This window comes from Castor canadensis, chromosome 3, assembly GCF_047511655.1.
Source record: "Castor canadensis chromosome 3, mCasCan1.hap1v2, whole genome shotgun sequence".
In the NCBI taxonomy this organism is placed as follows: Eukaryota; Metazoa; Chordata; class Mammalia; order Rodentia; family Castoridae; genus Castor; species Castor canadensis.
Window position 1 is genome coordinate 85,328,241 of NC_133388.1, and position 16,219 is coordinate 85,344,459.

The 16,219-nt window shown below is 37.7% G+C and overlaps 1 protein-coding gene across 3 annotated transcripts in view; it reads right to left on the minus strand.

The window, feature by feature from the left end:
- Positions 1 to 801: 801 nt before the first annotated feature.
- The window catches only part of LOC109676133 (CD109 antigen-like), a 30,296-nt gene continuing 14,878 nt past the window's right edge, over positions 802 to 16,219 (minus strand). For all 3 annotated transcript variants that reach the window (XR_012446211.1, XM_074068303.1, XM_074068302.1), the window contains 6 exons: positions 15,168 to 15,239; positions 15,017 to 15,078; positions 8,380 to 8,531; positions 3,988 to 4,040; positions 3,035 to 3,179; positions 802 to 2,603 (listed from right to left, as the gene is read on the minus strand). The gene's annotated coding sequence lies outside the window, so the exon portion shown is untranslated. The remainder of the gene's footprint in view (positions 2,604 to 3,034; positions 3,180 to 3,987; positions 4,041 to 8,379; positions 8,532 to 15,016; positions 15,079 to 15,167; positions 15,240 to 16,219) is intronic.

Sequence of the window (16,219 nt, forward strand, 5' to 3'; positions counted from 1 at the left end):
CACAGAACAGTATGTTATAAATAGATGATTTGAATATGAATCTTATTATTTTATTTCCATTCTCTTTTATTTAGATAGTGACATGTAACACAAGTGAGTGTTGGTCTAAGGCCACTCATGGTGCTATATTCCTCTTAGTAGCTGGAAAACTAAGGCCAGTCATGTTACTCAAGTGGTAGAGTCCCTGCCTAGTCAGCACAAGGCCCAGAGTTGGAACCCAAGTACAAGTAAAGAATAAAAAATCAGACAATAACATGTGGTGCCATTTGATCAACGACATAAGAAGCAAGTCTGCTAGAGGGACATCTTAAGAAGTTCCACTTGTCCTTGAATGACAATGGGGACACTTTCTCCCTCTTCAAGCCATTGGGTCTTACATCAGGTCAATGATAAGCTTTTCTACTCAAATGTAATTATGGTCCTATCACATTTACCAATTTAGTATGCTTGAATTCTAAAATTTAAAGCAGAACAAAGGTAAGACCAATGAATCTCTAAGGTATAATAAGCATCATAAGCAATCAGTTTTGTAAAAATCTATTGAGTAGCTGAAATGTTCTAAGCTTAATGACAATCTAACATCAGTGGGAAAACTTCAACATGCTCCTACCTCCACTGGTGCAGTTAGTAGTCTACGACCTAAGTCTTCAGAGATCACAAAGGCAGTAGCCACTCAGGGAGTGACAGAATTAGGTACAGCACCTTCACATTCTTGGTAAATATTGGATCTGACGTCAAGATAACATAAAACTATAAAACCAATTGTCACACATTTCAAAAATAAGTCAACAAAGCCTAAAACAGTTTTTGGATGAATTTTAATACTCTATGTCATTTATACATATAATTTCATAACCACTGCACATAAAAAAAGTACATGCCAAATTCTCAAGGAATAGTTCGTAAGGTCAGAATACCAGGTACTGATCCTTACTCCACAAAAATTTTTCTATGATGGTTATATCTTCATAATGACCACTATATTATCATGACTGTTGGGTAGAGAATAAATACGTATTTTCAAACTTCACTCCAATTTTGTTCTCTCAATTGGCAAAAAATCAAGTGTTCTCTCTGTATTCCTATCACTGCTGGGATATTTTTGAAATTTGATTCATCTCATTTCATCTGTTGCTACATGGCTAACTATAAAATTCCATGTAGATTTTACCAATTATCTGCTCAAATCTCAGGTGGCACAGAGTTTATGAACTCAACTGAATTCCTTCCACCACACACACACCATCTCCCTGTGGTCATGGGAATGTTCTGAGAAGTGGGGTTCACTTAGCAGCACTGCTACATAGTCCAGGAGATGATGGAGACTGTTTCCACTCCATGACAACAAACGTAGTCCCACTATTTTCCTGCCCATGAAAGCCATGAGTCCTCAAGGAAATTAAAATCACCCTTCCCTTAAAAAGGTCTATCTTAAATGCAAATCGACATGACTTTTAGAATCCACCCCTCTCCTGTTAGAATAGTTGTGAACAAATACACCACCACCAAGAAATGTTGGCAACAATATGGAGACAAAGGAACCATCACACACTGCTGGTGGGAATGCAAGCTAGTACAAACACTCTGGAGAACAATATGGAGGTTTCTTTAAAAACTAAGAATAGATCTGACATGTGATCCAGCAATCCCACAACTAGGGATATGCCCAAAGAATGTGACTCACTTTACTCCAAAGGCACCTGCACCTCCGTGTTTAATGCATCACAATTCACAATAGGCACGCATTTTTTGAGGCATGAATTTTAAAGTTAAATCACATTACTAAAGTTAACTGCAATTTTTCAACTCTCCTCTTCTTAGCACCTTCTTGCTGATTACCCTTGTCTATGCCACCCATAGATGTTACAATCATCCACTTTCCTAGATTTTATAACTTAAAAAGTCATGTGGCCATACACACTTTGGATCATCTATCTCCATTTTTTCAACTTTTCTGTAACTCTAAAATTATCTCCAAATAAAATATAAAGAAAATTAGGCTGTAGTACAATGGCCAATGATATAAAAATGAACACAATGACCTCTATTCATAGTCTATGGAGAGGGCGAATGGAGAATTCTGATAAGCAATAAAGGTGATGATAGATATATGCAGAAGCTCTATTAACAAGAGAACACCAAACTTTACACAAAATCTGATTAAAAGGGATATGGCTAGGAAACACTTTCATGTTGCATGCAGTTTCAAAAACATTGGCTGCTTTTAATTGATTCCAAAATAACAGCATAGTTTCAATACAAATTGGAGGCACACAATCTTCCAAAATGTCCAAAATATAACTAGAGAACAGGACTGGGCATGGTTCAAGTGTTACAGTGCTTGCCCAGCAAGGACAAGGTACTCACTTCCTGCCACAGCACCTCAATAAGAAAAGAAAGAAAAAGAATGACAGAAAACAAATAGAGAGCAATCATATCAATGATCTAGAGAGGAGCCCAGGTGAAAATTCCATGTCATGGCCTAGATGTTCTTCCAAGTTCATTAAATTCCACATATCCAAATCTTCATGTTCAACCAGAAAGTATTCACACTGCTGGGGATGTGGCTCAATGGGAGAGTGCTTCCCTCTAAGCCCAGGGTCCTGGGTTCAATCACGGGCACCAAGAAAAGAAAAGGGGAAGAGGAGGAGGAGGAGAAAGAGAAGAAAGTTTACAAACATTTTGCCAGGCTTTAGTTACAAACAACATCAATACAATGCTTTATAAGGTTTGCATCCATCAATACCCAAACACCACAGTCCCAGAAAAACAATTTTCATTATCTTCCAAAATCAAAGTTTCAAGGCAATAAAAATGTTGAAATAAAATAAAAATCGAAGTTTAAATGCTCTCTACTCATGGAAACCTCCCACACTCTGCACTCACTCTTCCTCATTTTGGAGGGCTTTTTTGTATATTCTCTCTCTCTGGATCTGTCTCTCTTTCATTCAGAAACATGTGCAAGCATGCACTTAATCAGTCATTTCAAATTTGTTATCAGTATTATGTATGATGTGTATTACACGCCACTCACCACAAGACCATGGTCACTTCCTCCCACTCGGCAACATGCATCATGATGGGTGAGAGCAGATCCGGACGAGGTGGAACATTAACCCAAGTTAACCAGACTCAGAAAGCCAAAAATGTATGTTCTCCCTCATATGTGGTCTTTAGATCTAAAACAAATGTGGTAATATTATTAGACATGGAACCCACACTAAGGGAAGGACACATACAGGAGGAATAGGGAAAGGTAGGAAACCCCAAACATGAAAGTGGTTGATGTCCCCATTGCAGAGAAGCTAATAATACAGTAACCTTAAAATGGCAGAGGTCAATATGGGAAGGTCACCTGGAAGTAGTGAAGAGGTCTGGTAGAGATCAAACAATTTGGGTTGTAATACATTTGTGCGTGGAAGCAATGCTAGGATCTCTCTGTATAGCTATCCTTATCTCAACTAGCAAAAAAGCTATGTCTTGCTTATTATTGCTTATGTCTACTCTTCAACAAAATTGGAGAAAAGGGCAGAACAGGTTCTGCCTAGAAGAGAGGGGAGGTAGGGTGGAGAAAGGGAGGGGGTGGGAGGCAGGGGGCTGAAATGGCCCAAACAATGTATGCACATGTGAATAAAGGAATAAAGAAAAAAATGAGTGAGAAAAAAATAGGCCTATCTTGTCTCTGGTGAAACTCTTCTTCCACAGTCTGCACTTGGTTTTATTAAATAAAACATTTAATAAACATCATTTAAACAACATCATTCTGAAACAAAATCTTGTTAGCCTACTTAGTTCAAGTTCACATTATATTACTACTTAAGCATTAGAAAGAGGGCAAAATCTACTTTGAAATACACTAAGAAAAACCTATATGAAAAAAGAACTTTGTAAATTTTTATGCCATGTTTGTGTTAGCCAAATCCAAGTCTCGGGAAAATGCTTTCTGACACATGCATTGCTAACTGAAGAAAAGTCATGAATATCTACCAGATATCCATCATGTTCATCCACAAACCTCTCGGCATACTCTGCAGTGTCATCTGAAAATGAACAGGGTAGATGGTTAGGAAAACAGTCATTGGACAGAATGAACTGTACTGTGGTTTACAGAATCCTAGCACCTCTCAGCTGAGTGGGTGTTTTAGAATTTGTCCGACCCTCTCCTATTACAGATGGAGGCAGAGAACTCAAGTGACTTACCAAAAAGCATATGAGCAGTGACTTCCCAGCCAGAAATAATTTTTAAGTGTCCCCTGCCCCTATGACCAATAACTGAAAAGCCACTTACATTCCCTATCTTTAAAATTTTTAATTTGATTTTTTTTGTCATGCTGGGGTTTGAATTCAGGGCCTTGCACTTGGAAGGGAAGCACTCCACCATTTGTGCCATGTATTTTTTGAGCCGTGAATGTTCAAAGTTAAAGCACATTGTCAAAGTTCTGCAATTTTTTGACTCTCCTCTTTTTAGCACCTTCCTGCTGATTACCATTGGCTATGCCACCTGTAGATGCAACAATCATCCACTTACTGGATTCTATAATTTAAAAAGTCATGTGGCCATACACACTTTGGATCATCTATCTCCATTTTTTCAACTTTTCTGTAACTCTAAAATTACCTCAAAATAAAATGTAAAGAAAAGCAGGCTGCAGTATAATGGCCAATGATACAAAGATGAATCTGATGACATCTATTCATAGTCTATGGAGAGGGTAAATAGAAAATTCTGATGTGAAATAAAGGTGATGATAGAAATATGGAGAAGCTCCATTACCCAGAGAACACCAAACTTTACACAAAATCTGATTAAAAGAGTATGGCTACAAAAAACTTTCATGTTGTATGCAGTTTCGAAAACATGTGGCTCTTTTTAATTCATTCCAAAATAACAGCATAGTTTGCAATATAAATTGCAGCCACACAATCTTCCCAAATGTCCAAAATATAACCACATCAAAGAATTTCAGAAAATAGGACTGGGCATGATTCAAGTGATACAGTGCTCGCCCAGCAAGTACAAGGTGCTCACTTCCTGCCACAGCACCTCAAAAAACAAACAAAGAAAAAGAATCACAGAAAACCAATTGAGAGCAATCATTTCAATGATTTAGAAAGGACCCCAGGTGAAAATTCCATGTCATGGCCTAGATGTTCTTCCAAGTAATTAAATTCCACATATCCAAATCTTCATGTTCAACCAGAAAGTATTCACACTACTGGGGATGTAGCTCAATGGGAGAGTGCTTCCCTGCCATACACACAGGGTCCTGGGTTCAATCCCGGGCACCAAGAAAAGGGGAAGAAAAGGAGAAGGAGAAAGAGAAGAAATTTTACAAACTTCTTGCCAGGCTTTAGTTACAAACACCATCAATACAATGCTTTACAAGGTTTGCATCCATCAATATCCAAAGACCATACTCCCAGAAAAATAATTTTCCTTTTCTTCAAAAATCAAAGTTTCAAGACAATAAAAATGTTACAATAAAATCAAAATCAAAGTTTAAATGCTCTCTAATAACAAAAACTTCCCACACTCTAGACTCACCCTTGCTCATTTTTGAGGGCTTTTTTGTATATTCTTTCCCTGACGATCTTTCTCTCTTTTTTTCACAAACATGTGCAAGCATGCACTTGAACAATCATTTCAAAGTCAACAAAAATCATATAAAGAAAAGACATGATTCCATTAATGGCAATTCCTTAACCTCTCTAATGATGAATGTTTCATTTGCTTCTGCAAACTGAGGGGAGAATTCTCTCTCCATTTCAGACAATACAAATGTAAGAGTACACCTGAGCAACACATACAATAAAAATTCACATTTCATAATGATCGTTCATTCTGAAAGTGTTTGAACTAGGAAAAGACACCAATAGCTTTTCAAATTATCTAGCAAACCAAACACGCCTGAAAGATAGCAAATGAATTCATCAAGATGCCTGCAACTCATGGGCCACCTACAAAGAAGATCAAACACAGCATGAATGCATCCATAGTAACCTGTTCTGCTTTTCACACATTTCTTTTAAGTAACTTATGTTAGACTTGGTCTTCTTGCTTATCAAATGTGAAAAGGACACAAATCAAAGAGTAATGAATATGCACATGCTTGCTCATGATTCAATCAGTAGAAATTACATTACTTATTTAAACTTATTTTTACTCTGCCCACAAATCCAGAATGCCCATGAAGTAAGTACGGACTTGAGTTTTATCCAGAGAGAATGTAAATGTTGCTGGTTAACAAGATCAACAAGTATACATCAACAGTAAATACGACCTATCCACTTGTGAGAGGTGAATGGCTAAAGTGGATGAAGATTAATATCAATTCTATAAGATCTCAGTTACCTAAATTAAAAAAAACCCTAAAACAGTCAATTTGCAAAGGAGGAAATGTAAATTGCTAATAAGCAGAACAAGGTTCTGCAATACAAATTAAACAAATAAGAGTTTTCAATAATGAGATGTTTCAATGTGTCACACTGTCAATATTTTTTGTTGTTGTTCTTGTTTTGGGGTTGCTTTTTCTTTTTTTTTCTTTTCAGTCCTCGGGTTGGAAGTCAGGGCATACACCTTGAGCCACTCCAGTAGCCCTTTCTTATGATGGGTTTTTTTCAAGATAGCATGTCATGAATTATTTGCCTAGGCTGGCTTTGAATCACAATCCTCCTGACCTCTAGGATTAAAGGTGTGAGTCACTTGCACTCAACCCAATGTTACTTCTTTAAGAACAGTACTCACTTCTAAGAAGACTGGGTGAAACAGGCTAAAATCTAGGCATGGCAGTACATCCTATAATCCTACCATGTGAAAGGGTGAGACAGGAAAATTGTGATGTTGGGGACAGCCTGGATTATACAGCAAGAACCTGTCTCAAAAAACCAAAGGACAAAAGAAAACAAAATGTGTAAAAGTCTCACTCTTAGTGTATCACCACACTCAAATGACTACAATTATTCACAGCCATAGGTATAACCAAAATAGGAAGCACTTCAATATTATCTAAAGCTTTCTTATACCATGGCATCCAAAACTGTGTAAGTCAATTTCCTAGTACTTTCTCTTTCTAAAAGAATTCACTTTTATGTGTTTGATCCCCATAAACGCAATTTTAAAAATTTTTAACTGGTACATGAGAACAAAAAATTGTACATATTAATGGGGTATCATGTAATATTTCTATATACTGTACAATGTTTAGATCAAGTTAAACATATCTATCTCCTTAAATATGCAACACATTGCTGTTATCTGTAGTCACCCTGCTGAGAAAAAGCACACCAGAGCTCCCTGCTCCTATCAGACTGTAACTTAGTGCCCATGATCCACCTTTGTCCATCCTACATCCCCCACTTCTGTAAACACCATTCTGCTCTCAACTTCTATGAGGTCAACTTTTTAGATTCCACATGAGTAAGGTCACGTGGTATTCTTCTTCCATGCCTGGCTTATTTCATTTAATATAATCACCTCCATTTCTACCCATGTTGCCACAAATGAGAGGATTTAATTCTTCTTATGGCTGAATGAATACTATTCATTGTGTACATGGACCACATTTTCTTTATCTGCTCATCAGTTAAACAACTGAGGTAGTTTCTATTTCTTGGCTGTTGTGAATAGTGCTGCAGTGAACGTGCCAGTGCAGATGTCTATTGACATACTGATTTCATTTACTTTGGATGTATACACAGTCGTGAGATAGTTAAATCATACTGTAGCTCTATTTTTGACCTTTGAGGAACCTTCACATTGTTCTGCATAATAGATGAACTAATTTACATTTCCACCAACAGTGTCCAAGTGTTCCTTCTCCTCCACATCTATGTGATCTCTAATCATTTTGAAAATAGTCAATCTTTGTAAGGTATAATTTCTGAGTACTTTTTCTTAAGTTAAAATATAGTATGAAACTGAGTATAAACTCTGGCTGGTATTTCATTTAATTTCATATATTTTGGGGTACAATATGATGTTGATACACGTATACATTGCATAATGATTAAATCAAGGTAATTAACATATCCATCCCCTCACATTTTTACCATCTCTTGTTATTAGAACATTTAAAATCTTCCCTCTTGGCAATTTTAAGCACACAGTACACGATTAACTACTGCCACCATGCTGTACACTAACCCTCCAGAACATATTCTTCCTACCTAGCTTTAGGAGGTATTTCTTATGTAAGACAGAGAAGTCTGAAGCCACCAGCTTCCTTCCAACATAACTAATGGACTTACAGATTCATTTTTATTTGGACGATCTGCTCTTCGTTGGCTTTTGCAATGGACTTCCTTTAAATATTTAAAGTAATGCAATAGGTTTTTTTCTCATTTAATAGGTATTTTTATAAGTAATAAAGCTAAACTCACATTTTCCATTTAATGTCCTTTGAGGGATTCATCAGATTCACAATTTTGTCACCAGCTACAATCCCAACTAAGGAGTCAGGCTGTATCACAGAGATCCTCAGAGAAACTTACTCAGATCATTCAGGATTAACTTTACTCCAAAATAGCTTTATCTAAGAAAGAGAGAAATCAGCATTTATTTCACTTTTTAAAAGTATTATTTTCATATCTTATCAATACCAAATCAATGACTCAAAAGCTAACAGATTCTACATTTGTCTTGGAACATTTAAAAAGTATAAATAACCCTTCTCTGAGGAAAGGAATGGAAAAAAATTTCACTTTCATGTGTTTCCAAGTCATGAAACATCTCATGGTTGTATAAATCTGAATTTTCCTTCACTTCTCTACCTTTTCTCTTCCCTCTCTCCACTCTCATCTCTTGGTCCCCAGCCAGTGATGAACAGAAAATAGACATGTCTAGCACATGTGGGGAAGGCTAGACTTCAAGAGAAAGAGCTCAGAAATGGAAAGAAACTGCAGGTGTTGGTGACTTTGACTTAGGAATGAATACAAGGAGAGCTCCCTGGGGGCTCACAGCACTACATGGGGTGTGGGGTGAGGGGAGTTCTTTCTAAGGAGGGAGTGGTCAGACAAAACACTAGTCAGGCTCCCTGCTGTATGTCTCCCTGGCTGCCTGAACTTGTGGTCATTACATTCATCAATGCATCATCCTACTAATACTTCATAAAGACCATCGATCATTTCACTACTGAACCAAAGGACTTTGTCATGAGCTCCCTTCCTATGGAGGACTTTCTTTCCATGCAGCTCTATCTAACAGTTCCCTGAACCAGTGACTGAACTACCTGACCAACATGGTCTTAAAGTTCCCCTGAATTTGACGAAACTTAACGTGAACTTCTCCCTGGCTGCATCCCCTGACCTCCCTTTCCTTAGAGCATTTACTTTAGAAAACATGAAATTGCACAGTCTTTCTCTGCCCCCTTGAGATGCTAATCTTCTCCCAGCTTCTTGCCAGTTTTAAAGCCCAGAAATGTCTTTCCCAAGAATATGGGAGCAATGCTCCTTGACGTGTAACCATCAAGAAAGATAGAGCTGTTTTCCCAGTCTCTGAGGAGGCCTAAGTTCAATAAGCCTTGATTCACAAACACAGAGGACTGACCACATTGAACAAACTCCCCACAATGTCCTCCAGCATGGACGTTAACTCACCCCAGAGCTTTCATACCCTCCTGCCTTTTGTCTCAGCACACTTGCGTTCAATCTCCCATCACTTTTTCTTTTTTTACTTTTTATTTTTTGTGGGACTAGGGTTTGAACTCAGGACTTTGTGCTTGCAAAAGAGGTGCTCAACCACTTGAGCCACACCTTCAGTCCTCAATTTCTCTTCTATTGTACTGTCATGAATAAAGTCGTCCTTTCCTGCTTAACTGGACCACTGCAATTTTTCTCTGAAACACCTATCAAGCACTTTATCTAGCTTACCTTCTTCATCCACACTCCCAACAGGGAGGGGTACAGCATGTTCACGACTCAGTCTCAGTTCTCACCACACACTCTGGCCTCAGAGACCCCCTGGCTCCAGCTTGCATTTCTGTGTAGGTGACTTCTACATCGCAATCTCTTGGCCCTTCTACACCTCATTCATTTTATTCCATAGTCATTATAACATCAACAAAGTCACTAATTTTCTTTTTAATTAACTGTTCACAATTGTTTTGCTTAAAACACATCCTATTTTACATTTAGGTTGTTACTTTGTAAATATGATTAGTTTTGAATAAAAATTAGAACAAGGTATCTTTGAAGTAGAATTGAAACTAATTCTTATACAGCTAAAAATGTCTTGAGAATATGCTGTTAGCACAGTTGGCTTGCTCAGTGTCAATGATCCTGCACACTGTTACTAGCTTTACAATCTGATCTCACTCTCATAGACGTATGCTTCCTTGCTTAAGCTTCTATGACTCCTACTTTAAAATTCACCTTTATCAGGTGATTATTCTAATCACTAAAAATGAAAAACTGTGTTCTGAAACTAACAAAATATAGTGACTTTTTAAAACTCTTCTCATTACATGAAAAATACAAGTTTCCATTATATTTTAATTTGAATCAAAATTAAGGTTAACACAATAGTTGGGCATCCAGCTTAGTGGTAGAATGCTTGCCAGCATGTGCAAAACCCTAGATTCAGTCCCCAGCACCACAAAAAACAACAAAGAACAGGTTAACAATTCTCAACAAAAGAAAGCATAGAACCAGCAAAAACACTTGTTCCTTCCTATTATGGCTTATACTCTCTCTTCAACGAAATTAGAAACAAGGGCAAAATAGTTTATGCTGGGTATCCAGGGGGTGGGGGGGAGAAAGAGGGGGTAGAGTGGGTGGTAAGGGAGGGGGTGGGGGCAGGGGGGAGAAATGACCCAAGCCTTGTATGCACATATGAATAATAAAACAATTAAAAAAAAAAGAAAACTACTCTACTCAACACTTTAACAAATTAAAGAAAAAGAAATATTAGTAACATCATACAGTACATGTCACTACTTTAAAACAAATGATCCCTTTATTTAAAAGGACCTGAGAGGTAGCAATTTCTAGTGAGAAAAACAGCTCATTCTGATAAACATGAGATGACTCAATCAGGTTTCTTATCAGACTTGGGGTCTGACAAGAAAGGTGATTTTCTACACAAGCTGGTTACTTAGGCGATGAGAAACACAGGTGCATTTAAATACCAGACTCCACACAGATCCTCACATGCAAAGCATCCAAGCTTATTGATAATTTGTCTCAGTTTCCAGCTGATAAAACAGATAAACCAAAGCCCATCTCTCCTTCCACAAGCATCTCAGATGGCCTCATTCCCTCCCACACTCTCATGTCAATACCAACACCACACCAGTTCTGTTTCACTGGAATTCCATGCCAGAGCAATACTGACCCAACTATTTGAAAAAGCCTGAAAACGCTTCATAGATTTGAGTTACGGTCTTAAAACCAAGAACCACTTACTACAATTAAGACCTGGGCCCAATCATTATATATATATGAATAATATAAATCTCTAAGTATATGGTTTAATTATACTTTTGTAAAGAAATATTACAGTTCTCAGACTTTACTAATATAGCTCCCTTTTAAATGTCATTACTTTAAATCTTACCTTGTTTTAAAAACAAGTTGAACAGGGATTTTTAGAACATCATTTATAATTTCCCCATCATCTTCAACATAATACACTATTGATTGGGATTCCAAGATGGCAGCTAAAGGGAGGAAGCAGAAAGCGTACCTCCTAAAGTGAAATCTTGGGGAGATACTGGAGACACACCTTGCAGGCAAGGCCACCGAGAATAGGCAAAACCTTGACCCCTCCACACCTCCAGCCTGCGCAGAGCATCTCCACTTCATGTTGAATGGAGAAACCAGGAGGGCCCCCGGGCTGCTGCCAGACACCCGCGCCTAGACGACTTGGGAAGACGCGGACCACAAGGTGAGCTAAGTGGTACGCGGTACTCCCACAGACAACCCTGGGCCAGATCAGCATAGCCCCCTGGACAGACAGACCCCCACCCAGGGAAAAAAAGAGAAACTAGTAATAAGCAATAAGAACAAGAAAGAGACATAGCAAAGAGGGTGGAGCACGCTGAGCGCCGAAGAGGTGGGGAGGGGAATCCCTCACAGAACTGTAAATAAATAAGCCAGGCCTGGCCGGAGAGGGCAGGAGCAGTGGCACACGTCCAGCAACCAGGAGCGGGAAAGCTTGTAAAAGCGGCAGTGGGAGGAAAACTCCACAGGAGAGGGGGGAAGACCCACTTCCCACGTGAACTGCGAGTAAACACGCAGGTCTGAGAAAGCGGGTGCAGTGTCACCTTTCCCAGTGTGCTTGGAAAGGGGAAAGCTTGTAGCAGCTGCTCATGCACAGGAGAACTCTGAGTAAACAAAGCCTGAGGGGCCAGGTGAGTGCTAAGCTCACCCCTGAGATCTGCATAAATAACGCCTCCAGCAACACCAGGCTGACAGCAGCAGGCAGCAAGCCACAGCCACAGATAGCCATTCACAGAACTGTCTCCAGACTCTTTTTTTTTTCTCTTCACTCTCCTTACCTTCGAAGAGAAAACAAGCGAACTACACCTGCATGCTGAAAACTTACTGAAACTGTATTGCATTTGAACTTGCGACACTTTGTGGGTTTTTTTTTTTTGTGCAGTTTTGTTCTATTTTATTTTTCCCATTTGATAAGACAACTACAGAATAACATCTGAGGCACCATCTCTAAACTTGGAGGCTAAGGGAGGAACACCAAAATTATTAAGACTGAAACTTCATTGCATTTGAACTTGGAGTTTTTTATATATATATATATGTTTTTATTTCATTTACATATTTGTTAATTTTATTCTTTTTATTTTTTATTTTCAATCCTCTCTCTGTCTCTCTAATGCCTTTTCAGCTTATGGTTGAATAGTACACTGTCTCTCCCTGTTTCTTTCTTTGAAACTTTTTTTGTTTCTTTGTTTTATTTTTTTTCTACTTGTTTATTTGTTTTTCACTTTTCCCTTAACTCCTTTGCTTTCCATCCCCTCTCACCCTTCCACTCTAAATATCATTAGTGCTATTATTACAAGCCAGAAAATACTTAATTGCACACAGTAAAGGGACATTAACAACACCAAGGGCAATGACGGGAAGACAGAAAAAAAAAGGGAAACCAGTTTCCCCGCAGCAAAAAATTAGTACAGGAACCAGAGGGAAATGAAGAAAACAGATACTCAGATCCAGACTCAAACAAAATGAAGATAAACTCTGCCAAAGAACCCAATGAAGCCCACAAGAATAATCTAAAAGAAGAAATACTACAGGTACTCAATGAGAATTATATAGAGATGATACTGGATATGGTCAATCAAAATGTACAGGAGACACTCAAGAAATTCCAATACAACAAAAATATGGAATTTGAAAAGCAAAAGAATAAATAAAGGAAAGCATAGAAGCACTGTATAAACACCAAAGTGAAATAGAGAACATGATTAATAAAGAGATAAATGAACTCAGGACAAAAATAGACAACATTAAAGAGGAAATGACCCGGGATATGGAAAACCTCAGAAAAAAGAAAGAAACAGAATTGCAAAACAAAACAGAAGGCCAATCCAGCAGAATAGAACAAACAGAAGACAGAATCTCAGAACTCGAAGATGAAATGGTAATTAAAGGAAAAACCAAGCCCAAAAGACCAAAAATTGTATGTTCTCCCTCATATGTGGACATTAGATCAAGGGCAAACACAACAAGGGGATTGAACTTTGATCACAAGATAAAAGCGAAAGCACACAAGGGAGGGGTGAGGATAGGTAAGACATCTAAAAAATTAGCTAGCATTTGTTGCCCTCAATGCAGAGAAACTAAAGCAGATACCTTAAAAGCAACTGAGGCCAATAGGAAAAGGGGACCAGGAACTACAGAAAAGGTTAGATCAAAAAGAATTAACCTAGAAGGTAACACACATGCACAGGAAATTAATGTGTGTCAACTCCCTGTATAGCTATCCTTATCTCAACCAGCAAAAACCCTTGTTCCTTCCTATTATTGCTTATACTCTCTCTACAACAAAATTAGAAATAAGGGCAAAATAGTTTCTGCTGGGTATCGAGGGGGTGGGGGAAGAGGGAGGGGACGGGGTGGGTGGCAAGGGAGGGGGTGGGGGCAGGGGGGAGAAATGACCCATGCATTGTATGCACATATGAATAATAAAAAAATAATAATAATACACTATTACACAGGCCTATGGAGCCCAAGAATTTTCTAGTGTTAAAGAGAAGGTTGTTGAATTTTGTTTGCCAACAGCCACCAACTGTCCCCTGGACACTACCTAAAAAAAATAGTGGATGAGTTTAATTTTTTGCTAAAGCTAGTAGGATCTCAATTGAAGTTATATTTATCATAATTTTATGCATATACACAAATTCTTGATTTAAAGAAGTTTCAAACCATTTGAAAGCTAGAAAAGCCTTCTTGACAATATAGAGAGTTTAAGCTAGGAAACAGAAAATGGTAAGATTAAAGCAATTCTGATTAGATGTTTTTTAAAAATCATTATTTTTAAATTCTCAATTCTGATTTCTCTTCTGTTCTTAATTTTTGATGACACATAATACTTGTGCATACTTATGGGATATAATATAACATTTCAATACACGTATTTAATGTGTAATGCTCAGATTAAGGTAATTGGCATATCCAGTCCTTCAAACATTCCTTTCTTTCTGTTGGAAAAAAACCCTATTTGTGATTGAGAAGAATACAAAGCTCCACTGGGAGAACTGAATTAGCAAAATTGTCCATGGTGGTAGTTATTATTTTCCCTTTCTTACATTTTATGATTTTCCACAATGAATCTATGCTGTCTATCTAACAGAAATTTAAATTTTAAACATAGTATAATTTTTAATTATCTATTTTAAATTGAAAATGCATGTATAGGTGAAGAAAGAAAAAAGATATTTAATTGTGGTGCAAAAAACACAGGATATAGTGTTAAAAATAGTAAGTTAAGTGTAGGCATAAGGTGGACATCATAAGATAATTGTAAAATAGATCATAAACATATTCTATAAGAGATTACCATATAGCTAAATTCCTTCTGTTGTTTGTTGCCACTAACCACCAATGCAAAAGGTGATCCACCTAGACAAAAAAAAAGTAGTTAATATGTACATATCAAGAGCAAGAGAGTCTAATTACATTGTACTTATCAAGCGAGTTTTAGGCATTACCTTTATATTTTCATCTCTTGTTTTTAGCTGGATGTATGGTTTACTAGGAGATGTAAACATGCCATGAACTGCCTACAACAAAAGAAAGAAAAGCTATAAATTTTCATCTTCAATAACCTGGAGAAAAGATGTTACCAGCTGAATAATTACTGAAAGCCTAAATCACTTTCACTTTTTCTCATTCACCAGACATTGGCTCTTCATCATTTTCTAGCTTATACTGTAAAGAATCTGCTGGCTTTAAAAGACAGAACTGCCATATGATCCAGTGATACCACTCCTGGGCATCTACCCAAAGGAACGTAAGTCAGGATACAATAGAGATACCTGTACACCAATGTTCATTGCAGCACTATTCACAATAGCCAAGCTATGGAAACAACCCAGATGCCCTACAAATGATGAATGGATCAAGAAATTGTGATATATATACACAATGGAGTTTTTCTCAACCACAAGAATAATGATATGTGGTTTGAAAGTAAATGGATGCAACTGGAGGACATGATGTTACATGAAGTAAGCCAGTAAGCCAGGCTCAGAAAGACAAAGGCTGCATGTTTTCTCTCATACATAGAAGATAGATCCAAAAGGTAAGCATATACGCAAAAATAGGCATGATCATATGCAAACTCATGTGTAGAATATGTTAGTAAGAGTGAACCACTCTATGGAACTTGGGGAAACAGGGAAAGGGAAAGAGAAAGATAGAGCATCAGTAATATCGCAAAACATAACACTGTGAAGGTAGAAGAATGTGCATTGAAAGCTGCTGAAAAAGGGGGTTGGGAGATAAAGAGGTAAGAGAGAGAAATGGAAGGGGTTGAACAGCCAAAATAAAGTACACCCACAGCGGGGATAAACAGAAAAGCACCTCTGAACATCAACTTAAATATTAATAATAAAGACAGGACTGTAAAATAGGTATAGTGTGTGTCGGGGTCAGGGGTATTTGTGGGACAGGGGAGGGTGAATGAAGGAGAGGAAGGTGAGGGTATATGGTTGATGGACTTCATATACTTACATGAAATAGAACCAAGAAACCTCTTGCA